The 16612-nt window shown below is 38.6% G+C and overlaps 1 protein-coding gene across 39 annotated transcripts in view; it reads left to right on the forward strand.

Annotated features, from left to right (window-relative positions):
• PLAGL1 (PLAG1 like zinc finger 1) overlaps positions 1-16612 on the forward strand; it is a 114026-nt gene that overhangs the window by 39907 nt on the left and 57507 nt on the right. For 18 of the 39 annotated variants that reach the window (XM_021937774.2, XM_021937777.2, XM_031667371.1 and 15 more), the window contains exon 1: positions 7019-8424. The exons of 6 other annotated variants lie outside the window; for them this stretch is intronic. The gene's annotated coding sequence lies outside the window, so the exon portion shown is untranslated. Of the gene's footprint in view, positions 1-769; positions 852-7014; positions 8425-11659; positions 11716-16612 lie in introns of those variants that run through there. 15 more of the 39 variants (XM_031667379.1, XM_021937789.2, XM_021937788.2 and 12 more) reach the window with 4 other exon arrangements.

Below are 16612 nucleotides of genomic sequence, written 5' to 3' on the forward strand. Positions count from 1 at the left end.
GGTTAATACTGAACGTCAACTTGATTGGATTGAAAGATACAATGTATTGATCCTCGGTGTGTCTGTGAGAGTGTTGCCAAAAGAGATTAATATTTGAGTCAGTGGTCTGGGGAAGGCAGAAGGCAGATCCACTCTTAATCTGGAGGGCATAATCTATTCAGCTGCCAATGAACATAAGGCAGGCAGAAAAATGTGAAAAGGAGAGACTGGCCTAGCCTCCCAGCCTACATCTTTCTCCCATGCTGGATGCTTCCTGCCCTCTAACATCAGACTCCAAGTTCTTCAGTTTTGGGACTCGGACTGGCTCTCCTTGCTCCTCAGCTTGCAGACGGCCTATTGTGGGACCTTGTGATCATGTAAATTAATACTTAATAAACTCATATATATATAATATATATATGTATGTATATGTGTGTGAGTGTATATATACATATATATATATATATCTTATTAGTTCTGTTCCTCTAGAGAACCCTGATATGATACAATATGATTTATTTGACTCCGCACACTGTTGCTATTGTTTTAATTCATCTGTGTTGACAGTATCAGCAGTTTGCCCATTTTATTACTGACAATTGAGTTGTTATCAGTTTGGAGAGAATATGAATATTTGCATTTAAATCTTTCCACAGACATGTTATCATTTCTCTTGGATAAAATATCTAAGACTGGGATTGCTGGGTCATATAATAAGAGTATGTTTAAGTTTATAAGAAACTTTCAAACTGTTTTCTAAAGTGGCTGTATCATTTTATATTTCTTCTAGCAATGTGTGAGCGTTCCAGTTTTCCCACATTGTCACCTACCCTTGGTATTGTCAGTCTTTTCAACTTCAGCCTTTCCAGTGGGTATGTAGTGGTATTTCACTATAGTTTTGATTTGCATTAATCATTGGGGAAATGACGTTTAATGTCATTTTTGGGCTTCTTGGCCCTTTACACGTCTCATTTAGTGAAGTGTATTGTTTATTGTATTATTGAGTCCTTCAAATATTTTAGTGCAAGTCCTATGTCATGTATATGCATTGTGAAGATTTTTTCCCATGTGGCTTGGATTTTTTTCCTTAATAGTCTCTTTTAAAGATCACGTTTTATTTTTAGTAAAATCCAATTGCCACTTTATTCTTTAAGGGTCATTGCTTCTTGTGTCCTGCCCAGTCAGTCTCTGCCTATCCCTAGGTTTTCTTCTGAAACAGTGTTGTCAAACAGAAATATCATGTGAGCTACATAGGTAATTTAAAATGTTCCAATAGCCATGTTTTAAAAATAGTTTAAGTTAATTTGAATTATATGCAATGTATCTAAAATATTATTTCAACATGTAATCAATATAAAAATTAATGGGATATTTTACATTTTTAAAAAATACCATATCTTGGAAAACCAGAGTATATTTTATGCTTATAGCAAATTTCAGTTTGGACTAGCTATGTAATAGCCATACATGGCTAATGGGTACTGTATTGAATTCTAGAAGTGATTCTAGGGTGATTCTAGAAGTTTTATAGTTCTTGCTTTTTATTTAGGTCTGAGATTTCACTTGATTTTTTTTTGGGGGGGGGAAGGGTGTGAAATGAATGTGGAAGTTTATTTTTTTCTCTATATAGGTAACCAGTTCCCACACCATTTATCTCTTTCCAATGCAATTACATTATACCTCTGTCAAAATACCAATAGATCTAGGCTGGGGGCGGTGGCTCACATCTGTAATCTCAGCACCTTGGGAGGCCGAGGTGCTCAGATCACTTGAGCCCAGGAGTTTGAAACCAGCCTGGGCAACGTGGCAAAACCCTATCTCTACTAAAAATACAAAAATCAGCTGGGTGCAGTGGCACTTGTCTGTAGTCCCAGCTATTCTGGAGGCTGAGGAAGGAGAATCACTTGAAACTGGAAGGCAGAGGCTGCAGTGAGCCGAGTCACTGTACTCCAGCCTGGGCAACAGAGCCAGACTGTGTCTCAAAACAAACAAACAAACATACAAACAAAACCCAATAGATCTTATGTGTGTGTCTATTTCTGGACTCAATACAATATTGTTTTTTCTTATGTCAGTACCCCGCTGTCTTTTGTCAGTACCCTACTGTCGGTACCCTTATGTCTTTTTTTTTTTTTTTTTTGAGACAGAGTCTTGCTCTGTCGCCTAGGCTGGAGTGCAGTGGTGCAATCTTGGCTCACTGCAACCTCCACCTTGAGGTTAAAGCAATTCTCCTGCCTTAGCCTCCTGAGTAGTTGAGATTACAGGTGTGCACCACCATGCCTGGCAAATTTTGCATTTTTAGTAGAGATAGGGTTTTGCCGTGTTGGCCAGGCTGGTCTTGAACTCCTGACCTCAAGTGATCTGCCCGCCTCGACCTCCCAAAGTGCTGGGATTACAGGTGTGAGCCACCACACCCAGCCAGTACCCCATTGTCTTGATTAGTCTAGCTTTATAGTAGGCCTAAAAATCAGATAGAATTAGCCTTCCAACTTTGTTTTTCTTTTTAAGATGATTTTTTCTCTTCTAGGTTCTTTTCATTTCCATATAAAGTTTAGAATCAGTTTGTCAATTTCAACAGCAAAGCTGACATGGATTTTGCCCACATCAACTTTGACATGAGGACTGACTGATGACCCTCAAAAATATTTGTTTGTGTCCTAATCTCTGGAATCTCAGAATGTAACCTGAGTTGAATAAAAGGGTCTTTGCAGATGTGACTAAGTTAAGGATCTTGAAATGAGGAGACCACCTTCAGTTATTTCAGTGAGTCCTAAGTACAGTGACATCTATCCCTATAAGAGAGACACATACAGGAGAAACCACATGACATGCACAGAGAAGGCGTTGTGAAGATGGAGGCAGAGATTGGCATGCTGTGGCCGCAAGCCAAGGAAGCCGAGGAAGCCAGGGAATGCCAATGGTCACTAAAAGCTGGAAGAAGTGAGGAAGGAATCTCCACTAGAGCCACTAGATGGCGCCTGCGGCCTTTGCTGATATCTTGATTTCAGCCTTCTGGCCTCTGGGACTCAGAAAATACATTTCATGTTTTATGCCACCAGTTTGTGGTAATTTGTTATGGCAGCTATAGGATAAAATACAGCCACTATCAGGCTAAGGAAGTTCCATTCCATTCCTAGTTGGTTTAGGATGAGGTGTGGTTGTCAAATGTTCTTTTTGCATCAATTGAAAATAACATTCCTCTCTCCATTATTTTGTTAATGTGGGCATAATCTATATGACTATCTGCCCATGTGTTATTAATTTTAGCCCCATCATAGCTGCCACCCCTGGTAACACCTGTTCCTGAAAGTGTTGGGTCTTGACACATTGTATCAACTTATAGATGTGTCAGATGAATTTTCTTGTTCTGCATTTGCTAAAGAAATTTTAAGAAGTCATTCAATAGTCTGCAGAATAAAATGGAATCTCCAAATACTTAAAGAAAAAATGTGATTACGGAATTTGTCCTGAGGGGTTCTCTCTACAACAGGGACCACGCTGGCAACCCTTGGGTCCAGTTTGACCTGGATAAATACTTCATGTGGTCTCTACAGCGTTTCTAATTTTAGGAGATTTTATATTAAAATGTTAGCTAGCATACTTCCCTTGAAAATTATGCAGATGTGGCAACCCTGCCCTGAATTCAAACATGGCAGCCATTGGCCTGAGCTGAGCATCTGCCCCTTACACAAATAATGTCCTTTTCACTTTACCACAGTCCCATTGTTCCTCACTGTTTTAAACTTTGTAGAGATTTGAGTTTGCAACCCCTGCTCCAGAAACTTTGCTGGGGCATGCTGTAATGCCAAAGCATGTGTCATCGAGGGAAAGCTTAGGGGAAAAAGAGTGTATCACAGCTACCAGGTCAACATAGTCATGTTCAAAGAGACCACTGTGGAAATAACCTAAAGATAAAAAAGGATTTCACGTAATTCATTACCAGTGAGAAAGAAAGACTGCTTGACTGACTTCTGGATAAAGACGACACAAGAAAGCACTAAAAAAATCAAAATTAAAACACTAAATCAGCCAGGCAGGGTGGCTCATGCCTGTAATCCTAGCATTTTGGGAGGCTGAGACAGGCAGATCAACTGAGGTCAGGAGTTTGAGACCAGCCTGGCCAACATGGTGAACTTCCCCCCGCCCAACCCCCCCATACCAGCCTCTACTAAAAATACAAAAATTAGCTGGGCATGATGGTGCATGCCTGTAGTCCCAGCTACTCAGGAGGCTGAGACAGGAGAATTGCTTGAACCCGGGAGGCAGAGGTTGCGGTAAGCCGAGATCACGCAACTGTACTCCAGTCTGGGTGACAGAGCGAGACTCTGTTTCAAAAACAAAACAAAACACTAAATCTCCCAAAGGAAAGAAAGCAACAAAAAACTTACATGTTGCAACCAAAGAAGAAAAAAGTACAACCTTATAATGTAAACTTTGAAAATTGATGGCAAAAGCAAAGAGAACAGAAGATTCTATGGAGGCGTGATTTGTGTACAGATGAACCTATGTCTGCCCAGCCCTCCACCCACCGCTGCAAGACATGTTGAGGAAAAAGATGATCAGACCAAATCCTAAGAATTCTCACAAATGTCCTCCAATGTGGAAAGGCAGTGGCACACCTGTGAAATGTTGAGGAACCTTTGCATACCACTGTTGGATCTTGCCGGAAGCAGGAAGGTTTCCCGCTTTCTGGGATACAGTGCTGAACTGAGCAAATGAACTGAAGCTCTGAGGCATGGGATATTCCCTTGGCTAGCTTGAAGTCCAGCTGCCAGAGGACTTAAAGGAATCTCAGATGTGAAGGTTGAGTTCCCCCAGCAAGCTTTATACTCTGTCTGAGCTGAATTCCACACATCCCCTTTTCCCCCACCTCTCCTTGTCTGAAAAACCTCGATTCACAGAACAAGTAGATAAAAACAACACTCAGCCCTGAAAATGCAGTTTATTCAGATATATAATATGCATGGGATATTAGAAAAGAACATAATCTATAAATTGGAAGATCATACTGTATGCTGGGGGAAAAATTGATCTAGAATAACTGACACAGAGGCATAGCCCAGATAGGAATATTAAGAGGTATATTAATGATAAAGAATTTTTCAGGTGTCCGAGCAGAAAAATCAAGCCACCTCCAACAGGAAAATTACATGGGATTAAGATCTTTCCACAGAAATCTTCTGTGTCAAAAATCAGTGAAGCATTTCTCTAATGACCAGTAATGATGAGCTTTTTTCATATGTTTGTTGGCCACATAAATGTCTTCTTTTGAGAAGTGTCTGTTCATACCCTTTGCCCACTTTTTGATGGAGTTGTTTGATTTTTTCTTGTAAATTTGTTTAAGTTCCTTGTAGATTCAGGATATTAGCCCTTTGTCAGATGGATAGATTACAAAAATTTTCTCCCATTCTGTAGGTGGCCTGTTCACTCTGATGATAGTTTCTTTTGCTGTGCAGAAGCTCTTTAGTTTAATTAGATCCCATTTGTCAATTTTGGCTTTTGTTGCCATTGCTTTTGTTGTTTTAGTCATGAAGTCTTTGCCCATGCCTATGTCCTAAATGATTTTGCCTAGGTTTTCTTCTAGGCTTTTTATGGTTTTAGGTCTGATGTTTAAGTCTTTAATCCATCTTGAGTTAATTTTTGTATAAGGTGTAATGAAGCAGTCTAGTGTCAGTTTTCTGCATATGGCTAGTCAGTTTTTCCCAACACTATTTATTAAACAGGGAATCTTTTACCTATTGATTGTTTTTGTCAGGTTTGTCAAAGATCAGATGGTTGTAGATGTGTGGTGTTATTTCTGATGACTCTGTTCTGTTCCATTGGTCTATATATCTGTTTTGGTACCAGTATCATGCAGTTTTGGTTACTGTAGCCTTGTAGTATAGTTTGAAGTCAGGTAGTGTAATGCCTCCAGCTTTGTTCTTTTTGTTTAGGATTGCCTTGGCTATACAGGCTCTTTTTTGGTTCCATATGAAATTTAAAGTAGTTTTTTCTAATTCTGTGAAGAAAGTCAATGGTAGCTTGATGGGGATAGCATTGAGTCTATAAATTACTTTGGACAGTATGGCCATTTTCTTGATATTGATTCTTCCTACCCATAAGCATGGAATGTTTTTCCATTTGTTTGTGTCCTCTCTAATTTCCTTGAGCAGTGATTTGTAGTTCACCTTGAAGAGGTCCTTCAGATCCCTTGTAAGTTGTGTTCCTAGGCATTTTATTCTCTTTGTCTCCACTGTGAATCAGAGTTCACTGATGTGTTGGCTCTCTGTTTGTCTATTATTGGTATATAGTAATGCTTGTGATTTTTGCACATTGTTTTTGTATCCTGAGACTTTGCTGAAGTTGCTTATCAAATAACATGCCAGTTAGAATGATAATCATTAAAAAGCCAGAAAACAACAGATGCTGGAGAGGATGTGGAAAAATAAGAATGCTTTTACACTGTTGGTGGGAGTGTAAATTAGTTCAACCATTGTGAAGACAGTGTGGCAATTCCTCAAGGATCTAGAACCAGAAATAACATTTGATCCAGCAATCCCATTACTGGGTATATACCCAAAGAATTATAAATCATTCTACTCTAAAGACACGTGCACATGTATGTTTATTGCAGCACTATTCACAATAGCAAAGACTTGAAACCAACTTGAAACCATTAGTGATAGACTGGATTAAGAAAATGTGGCACATATACACCATGGAATACTATGCAGCCATAAAAAAGGATGAGATCGTGTCCTTTGTAGGGACATAGATGAAGCTGGAAACCATCGTTCTCAGCAAACTAACACAGGAACAGAAAACTAAACACTGCATGTTCTCACTCATAAGTGAGAGTTGAAAAATGAGAACACATGGACACAGGGAGGGGTGGGGGCTAGCAGGGGAGGGATAGCATTAGGAGAAATATCTAATATAGATGATGGGTTGATGGGTGCAGCAAACCACTATGGGATGTGTATACCTGTGTAACAAACCTGCATGTTCTGTACATGTATCCCAAAACTTTAAAGTATAATTAAAAAATAAATAAAGCAATTGCCATCTTGTTCTGTTAGGTTTTGAAGGAAGGTATGAATTGAAAATACCCAACTCAGTTTTTATTTATGTATAGAGAAAAATACCAGATTTTCTCAACCATGGCAGCACTCTATAAACCCTCCTTAGGAATATGACTTGAAAAAGAAGGCAGTCCATCAAGAACTAAATAAAAATAAAAATTCAGGGATGGATAAGTTACAGTGAACATCAAATTCATTTAAAGAGAGAATTAAGACAACATCTGGAAAAATAAAGTTGCAGAGCAATTGCAAATGTTCTCATTGCTAGTAAGTTGAAAGTAATAGAAGTAATGGAAATTGAGAGGCAGGGGGTAAAGGTAGGCGGAGGTGTATGATGCTAATTAACTTCATCTTTCAGAGCTATGAAACTGTCTAAACCCAAACATGTAGTGAGCTCCTTACACCTCTCTTAATCTTTTTACGTAATGCTGATAGGCCTTTTAAAAAGCACGTCTTTTAGGGAAGAAAGCAATAGAGATTCCTTTCAGTTTATTTTTCTTAAATTCCAGTAACATTGAAAAATTTGAAATTGTGTGAAGCAGACATAGTGTGATCCCATAATTATAAAATTATTTCTGTCTACGCTTTCTGCGTCTTCGTTTCTTCAGCCGTGAGACGGTTATTTCTGCCAACATTGCTGTGAGGATTACACGTATTTACCTGCAAAGTACTTAGGACAGTGCCTGGCTCACGGTCAGTGCTCACATTTGGGCAGCTGTACTTGGGCGCTGCTGGCACAGGAGGTAAGTTAGTTTGGCCTATTGCAGCGTCCTAGCATCTGTCGCGTTTCTCGTGTGTGATCAGGCTTAGGCAGCCCATCCTGGCGGTGACTTGAGCTAGCAGGCCCCACTGCGGACTCTGGGCCAGCTCGGGTCTACCTGCGCCAGCGCTGTACCTGGGCGACCTTGGCTTTGCCCCCACCAGTGACCCGGCCCGCCGGTCGTGTGGGTGCCGCTCCGCTCCCCCCGCCTCGGCTGCGGACCCCCAGGTCCCCGGCGGGGCCTCCTCCTGCCACGTGACGCCCCCGCCAGGGGCCCCAGCGCCCTCCTCGCAGCCGTGCCGTTCCGGCTCCCGAGCCCCGCCTGCGCGCGGCCTCCTCGGCTCAGCCATCCTCTTGGCTGCCGCGGGCGGCAAAGCCCACGGCATCTGCCATTTGTCATTCAGCCCGTCGGTACCGCCCCGAGCCTTGATTTAGACACGGCTGGGGCGTGCTCTGGCCTCACTCTCCGGGCGGGTGCTGGACGGACGGACGGGGCAGCAGCACTCACAGCCCAGCTGCGCGGGGCCTTGGCGCGCGGGGTGCTTCCCCCGGTCGCCGTCATGGCCGCAGAGGCGGCACGCCCCAGCAGCCTCGCCTGAGCTCCGGGGGTCATTGCCCCGCAGGGTAGGTGTCTGGGTACTCGCGGCCGCGGCGGGCGGGCTGGGGGCAGCTGTGGCAGTGCATTGCCGCGCTGCGAGGACGGCGCTGGGTTCGCGGCCGCAAGGAGGGTGTGCCTTTGCCGCGCTGCCTACGTGCAGGTCCGGGCTCCACGGGCCCGGGTGCGGGACCCCGCAGATCGTCACCCGCAACCCAGGCCGCCCCACCGCGAGTGCCGCCAGCCCCCCGGACGCCGCTGCCAGAGGCGTTCGCGCCTATCTGGTATGCGGTCCATAGACCCGATTCTTACAGCCTGGCGCTCTAACCTCGCCAACGGGCCAGGAAAAAAACAGAACAAGGAAAAGAAGAAAAAGTCTGTTGAAAGTAATAATGGAACTAGACAGTAACTGTTTGTGCTTTAGTCTCTTATGGAAAATATGATTATTTTGATGCTTTAGTATTACAGACTGTATCAGACATACTCTTAAAAGTATTTTAAAACGTGGGGTCCTAAAAATTTCCTAGATCGGGACAGCTGATAATGCAACTTCGGTTAGTCTCCGCATCCAACTTTCAGGGCGGAGTGGGGATTTCTACCTTTTACTGAATATACTCCTGTAATTTTGAATATTTTTTCTCATCAAATGTGTTACTTTCATGTTTTAGGAAACCAATAAAAATCAAAAATAGAAACACCCAGCTTAGGTCCTCCTTCTTCCAGGAATCCTCCTCTAACCCCTCCCTCCCAGGCAGGATCGGAGGCCCCTCCCGGGTGCTTTCTGGGGCCTCACTGAGGTCCTGGTCCCCTAAGTGCTCCCCCGCAGCCCCTCCGCATATTAACCCATGGGTCGCGCTGGGCCCAGAGATTGCTTACTTGGCACATGGTAAGTGATTAATACTGTTTAATGACCGAGGGAAAAGATAAAATGTTCTCTGATGTTTCACGCTTTTCACTCTGAAGTTAAATAGTGGTAAATTTATATGCGCTTAGATAAGAACATTTAACAGTTAAGGATCTGGAAAAGTTGACGACGTCCGATGTCCGTGTTTCCTGATCCAGCAGTTGCACGCCTGGGTATTCATCCTTAACAACAATGTTTTTCAGAATTTGAAGTCCATTTTAGTGGGTCGTAAAGTCATTTAAGTGGATGATCAGAATTTGTAAAACACAGAGAATAGAACGTCAGTGTCTCTCAGGTCATAGAGGTGTTCGCTTTATGAATCTCTCCTCCTCTCCTCAGTTTCATACATACACAAATGTGTGTCATGATGTAAAACGTCATTCCTTAGTATGAGTCATGGACAAAAAAGTTTGAAAGCCACTGCCCTAGATAAATTTTAATACATGTCCACAAGCAGACGTGTACAAGAAGGTTGACTGTAATAGCAGAAAACTGGAAGCCACCTTTATGCCCACCTGAAGGAGAAAGATAAATTATACACCAGTCATAAAAAGGGCACACTGTACAGTGGCCAATGAAATATTTTTGTGTTTCAACACAAATGCCTTTCAGTGTTGAACCAAAAAAAAAAAAAAAGTTGCCAGAGAATGTTGTGTGATATCATCTATGTAAAATTCAGAACCTGATGGAGCAAAGCTATTGTTTAGGGATGCATATATAGGCATTAAAAGTAGTAAAGAAAAAAGGTCAAGCTAATGGTCACCTCCTGGTGGGGAGGAGAGGGTCTGGGGTTCAGAGATGCTGGAAATGCTTTATCGCCTGACCTATGCAATGGTTACATGGGTGTTTGCTTTGTAACTCTTTGTTAAATGATACACACTAAGTTTGAATGTCACATTTCTCCCCAAATATATCAAAATATGGGTGTCACAAACTGAAGAAGCGTGAGTCTAGGGCTCTACGTCTGTTATTGTTATTGCCTGGCTTCTTTTTAGAAAAAAAAAAAAAATCTTGCTCAGGGAGGAGTACCTAGGGAACTTATCAATAATGTTTTATTTCATAAATTCCATGGTAGACATATCAGTATTTATTAAATTATTCTTTATTCTTATAACTTAATTTATAATATTTCAAAAAGCATTTAGGAGAAAATATCATTTGGGGTGTTTGCTTTCCCAAAAGTCACATTTACATATTTTATACACAACTGGAATATTTTATGTAGTAATTTTAGCTAAAATCAAATTTTGTTATGAAAAATGAAAACTAAAAAGTATATAAAAATCACAGAACTTTACAGACTTTCAGGGTTTTAAAATGCTAACATGTATTTACCGCAATAATTTCTGTTCCTCAGTTCTTTTAGGCCACATTTTTAGTGCTCAGTAGCCACAGATTACTTTTATATTTTATTATGTGATATATTTTACATTATAATATATTATAGAACAGAATATTCCCATCATTGCAGAAATTTCCCTTGGAAAACATTCTGGATACAAATATTTGTTATATACTTGGAGATATTAAACTATAGACATTAATCTGTATGCTTTTTGTCTTAAGATACTCTACTATTAATGAAATGTATTCTGAATATTTTTCTAAGAATTACGTTTTGTCCACATTTTGTTCTTTAATTTACCTGAAACATGTATATGTTTAGATGTATATATTTTATGTTATGAAATCAAGCTTAATTCATTTTCAGATTCCCATGTGAAAAGGTAATTGTTCCAATATCAGTGATTAGCAGTGCCGCTTCTGTCACATACAGTACCCAGATATTCTTGGGCTTATTTCCAGGCTGTTAATCCTGGTTTGTTTATTTGTCATCTGAAAATACTGCTGATTTTCATTTACTGTTGTGTTCTGTGTAGTATATTGTTCAGTTCTAAGAATTAAAAATTTTTTCATTGTGATATTTTTTCTTCCCCTAACAGATTTGTAGAAAGTAGTCTAGTTCCAATGTGGAAGGTTTTGTGAGTTATCCTTTTGTTACTGATTTCTAATTTGCCCTGTAGTCAGCATACATGTCAAGGCCACTAATTCTTTGAAATTTGAGAATTGCTTTATGGTTTTCACTGCTCCTTGTATCATCAAGAATAATTTGTAGTCACAGACTTTTGAGGCAAGGTATGTAGGTGTGTGTATATACATAATGTATATACATACACAGTTTATATATAGATTATATGTATATCTCACTGTAGAATTTATATAAAAATTAAATATATTTGTATCAATTTATATATATAAATAAAATCTCCTGTCTCTAAGGTTTATGTTTCATCAATTCAGGAAAATTTTGTCTTTTATCTCTTTATTTTCACCTGTTTTTATCCTATTCTTTCCTTTAGGAGCTATGATTAGACTTCTGTTAGACTTCCTCACTCTGTCACCCACATCTTTTAAGGTACATTTAATGTATTTAATATATTTTTTATCCATGTTGAATTCTACATACATTTTTTAGTTCTATAATTTATGTACAACAAAAAAAGCGTGTAGCTTGATGAAATTTACGTATGTGTATACCTTTGTGATTACTACCCAGATAAACATATAAAACATGTTCATTCCTTCTGCCCCTTCCTGTCAATGGAGCCACTCGCTTCCCCTAGTCAACTACTGCCCTGATTTCTGTGATCATGGATTATTTTCAAGTGTTTTTTAAAACTTCATATAAATGGAGTCATAGAGTTTATTCTTTTGTTCACGTTGTATTCATCCATGTTGCATGTATAAGTATTTTTGTTTGTTTTTTATTTTTGCTTTATATCAAGGGTTGGCAAACTGTGGCCTGTGGGCCAATTCCAACCCACTGCATATTTTTGTTTATAAAATTTTATTGGGCTGGTTTCCGTGGCTCTTGTCTATAATCCCAGCCACTCAAGAGGCTGAGGCAGGAGAATCTCTTGAGCTCAAGAGTTTGAGCTTACAATGAACTGTGATCATGCCACTGCACTGCAGCCTGGGTGACAGTAAGATGACCCCATCTTAAAAAAAAAAAATTACTGGAACATAGTTATGCCCATTTGGCAGAGTTGAGTAGTTATTACAGAGGCCATATGGCCCACAAAGTCTAAACTATTTACCAAGTGACCATTTACAGAAAAAAATTTATTGACCCCTCTTCTATGGTATTACATTATGTGGATCTATAATATAAGCAATTTACTTATTCATTTTCTTGTTGGGCCGTTAAGAATTAAATTGTGAAGAATGTTCTTCCAACATCCGTTGGTAGACATACATCTCTCAGCTATATACCAAGGAGTTGAATTGATGGTCTTTGGTAGGTTGGTTGCATTTCCATAAACACTAATAATGTTGAACATCTTAAAATATCTTAATCAGCCATTTAGATTTCCTTTGTGACCTGCCTATTGAAATATTTTGCCCATTTAAAAAAAAAAAGATTATCTTTTTATTAATGATTTTTAGTTTCTAATATAATCTGGATAGGGAATCTTTGTTGGGTACATGTTTGCAAGTATTTCCTACCCTGAAGTTTGCCTGTTTATTCTCTTAATAGTACCTTTTGATGAGCAGAATTATTCCTTTGAAGTTTGGTTTATCAGGATTTGGGAGTGGGTAAAAAGGGGAAGGGAGTGGAAGTTAGTGCTTTTTTGCATCCTACCTGTAAAATTTTCTTCCTACCCTCAAATTTGCCCACTCTCAAGGTTTTGAAGACATTTGCCTTTGTTTTCCTCCAGAAACTTTACAGTTTTAGCTGTTGGGTCTGTGATTATCACCAGTTGATTCTCGTGTATGGTGTGAGGTAGGGATCAAGATTTCTGTTTTTTTTTTTTTTAGATGGAGTCTCACTCTGTTACCCAGGCTGGAGTGCAGTGGTGTGATCTTGGCTCACTGCAAGCTCCGCCTCTTGGGTTCAAGCCATTCTCCTGCCTCAGCCTCCTGAGTAGCTGGGACTACAGGTGCCCACGTTAACCATGCCCGACTAATTTTTTGTATGTTTAGTAGAGACAGGGTTTCACCGTGTGAGCCAGGATGGTCTCAATCTCCTGACCTCATGATCCTCCCGCCTCGGCCTCCCAAAGTGCTGGGATTACAGGAGTGAGCTACCATGCCCAGCCTCAAGATTTATTTTCTGTATGGACATTCATCTACTCTACACATTTACTGAAAAAAACAGCACTTTTCTTTTCCCATTGAATTGCATGGGGACTTTGTTGATAAATGAATGGTCATATATTTGGGTCTGTTTCTGGACTCTATTCTGTTCCACTTGGACTAATTATCCGTTCTTGCATCAGTACCATACTTTTTTAATTACTGTAGTTTATGGTAAGTCTTGATATGGTATTGTAAACCGTCCAGTTTTGTTCTTTTAAACAAATGTTTTGATTATTTAAGTGCTTTATATTTCCATATAAATTTTCAAATGTGCTTGTCAATGTCCATTAATAAAAAAAAAAAAAAAAAAAAAAGGTCTACCAGACTTTTGACTGGGATTGCATTGACTCTGCAGAGCAACTTTGGGAAAGTGAACATTTTAACAGAATTGAGTCTTTCCCTTCATTGAATAAATTCTTCTACAGTTACTTTCAACATGTTCTGTATATTCAGTGTAGAAGACTTACACATTATTCAGTTTATTTCTAGACATTTAATGATTTTTGATGCTGTTGCAGGTGGTGGTGTGTGTTTTTTTTTTCCCCCAGTTTTATTTTCCAAACATCTTGCCTAGTGTATGGAAACAAAATTTATTTTTATATATTGATCTTGTATTTTGTACCCTTGCTAAATTCACTTTTAATTCTGGTAGTATGCAGATTCTTTTTTTTTTTTTTTTTAATGTGCTGTCATGCCATCTGGAAAAAAAATGGTTTAAATATGCCTTTACAATTCTATTATCCTTTTCTCCTTTTCTTGCCTTATTGCACTGGCTGGGACCTCTAGAACAATATTTAACAGAAGTATTAACAATGTATATCCTTGCTTTTTCCTCATCTTAAGGGGAGAATGCCTCTACATTTCACTATTAAGGGTGATGTTTACTGTACTTTTTTTTGGTAGATGTTCTTTACCAGATTGAGGAAATTTTCTTCTGTTTCTAGTTCACTGAGAATTGCTTTCACAAATGAGTATTGAATTTTCAAATTCATTTTATTCTGAAATAATTTTAAATTTACAAGAATTGCAGAGATAGTGCAGTGTTTTTGTATACCCTTCACCAACTTCCTCTCATGTTAACATCTTACATAACTGTTGTAAAGTACCAAAGTTAAGAAATTAACATTGGCACAATAGTATTAATGAAACTATACACTTTATTCAGATTACCACTGTTTTCCCTCTAATATTCTTTTTTTAAATTTCAGGATCCAACCCATATACCACATGGTGTTTAGTTTTCATGTCTCCCTCGTTTACTCTGATCTGTGACAGTTTCTCAGTCTTTCATATCTTGTCACTTTTGAAGAGTACTGGTATGTGTTTTGTAAAATGCATCTCAATTTGGATTTATCCGATGTTTTCTGACAATTAGACTGAGGTTATGGATTTTGAGAGAAGAATATCGCAGAGCTGTTGTGCCCTTCTCATTGTATCACATATGGCAGCATATGATAATCACATCGACTGATGATAACTTTGATCACATGGCCAGATGGTGTCTGGCAAGGTTTCTTATTGTAATGTTCCTTTTTCCCCCTTTCCATAGTCTATTTGTTAGGAGAAAGTCCACAGTCAAGGGAAGGAAAGGTATCAAATAATTTGTGGACATATGTTAAAACCACCACAGTGATTAATAAATATTTTGAGGTAGTACAAATATTCTATTTCTCTTTAAAATTTTGTCCAATAATTTTAGTATTCAGTGGATCTTGCCTGCAACAATTATTATTGTGGTATTCTAATGGTGATTTTCCATTTTCTTCCTTTTTTTACATTTATTAATAGGAATTCTTCTCTAAGAAAGATTGGTCCCTTTTCTCCCATTGATTTATTATTCAGTCAGTTATTTATGTCCATGTATATTGATGGATATTTATTTTAGTCTTTGAGCTATTATCTAATATCATTTTTATATTGCTTAAATTGTTCCAGCTTTGGCATTGGGATTTTTTCAGGTTGGCTCTTTTGTCCTTTTGAAATGTCGCCATTAAAAATTTTTATTTTTTTTATCATTTCCTTACTGTCTGGCACTATGAGATGCTCCAGGCTCATTTAGTATTTTCCCTTCCCCAACCTTAGAATCAGCCATTTCTCCAAAATGTCTTGATTCCTTTTACTGGAGGATGGTATTAGAAACCAAGATCTGTGTGCTATGTGTCCTTGCTGCTACTGAGATGTTACTGTTTCTTGGCCCTCTGTGGACAGAGCTAGGAGTTATTTGTACGTATACTCAATTTTTAATTTTGTCAAAATCTTTTTCTGCATCTGTTGAGATTATGACTTTTCTTAGTTTGATGACATGAAGAATTACAAATATCTGACATTTTAAAGGATGTTTTTCCAGTATTCCTTAGAACTTTGCAAGTATTAAAAGGTTTGTTTTAGAATGTCTAGCTCTCCATATTGCCTGAACAAATCTTCCTAAGATAACTCTCATGATTTTGATATGTCATAGGGGAGAAACCTTCTTTTGTTTTTCTGCTGAATTGTTTGGCTATTTTGGACCTTTCCCATTCCATATGAGTTTTAGTACCTGTTTATGAAGTTTCTTGAAAAGTCCTATTGGGATTTTTATAGAAATGGCTTTGAATTTATAGATCAATATGAGAAGAATGGGCATATTTGCAATATTCAGTTTTTTCTTTGTCATGTCCTTTTTGTGTCCTTCAATGATATGATACAAACAAAGGACTTGTACATTTTTTTTTACATTTATTTCTAAATCCTGATGATTTTTGTTGCTACTGTGAATAGGTTCTCTTAGTTTCCTATTTTCTAACCAGCTAGTTATTACTTCATAAATAATATTATATTTCCATTTACATAAATACATAATTTGCAAGAAATAATTTTTTTCTTTTCCTTCTGATCTTCATATCTCTTATTCTTTTGTTTTTGTCTAATTTCACTGGCTAGGACCCCCAGTGCAATGAAGAATAGTGGTACTGATCATGAACATTCTTATTTTGTTCCTGACTTACATGAGAATACTTCTGTAGCACTGAAGCTTAGTGTGATGTTGTTGCTGAATATTTAAAGTTCTCTTCTTCTAGTTCTCTAAGAGTTTTATATCATGAATCATATTGGATTTATTAAGTGGGTTTTTTTTCTGAATCTATTGAACTGTGAAGCCAGATTGCTTGCATTCAATTCCTACTTCTGCTGCTCTG

Source organism: Papio anubis, chromosome 6 (assembly GCF_008728515.1).
Source record: "Papio anubis isolate 15944 chromosome 6, Panubis1.0, whole genome shotgun sequence".
NCBI lineage: Eukaryota > Metazoa > Chordata > Mammalia > Primates > Cercopithecidae > Papio > Papio anubis.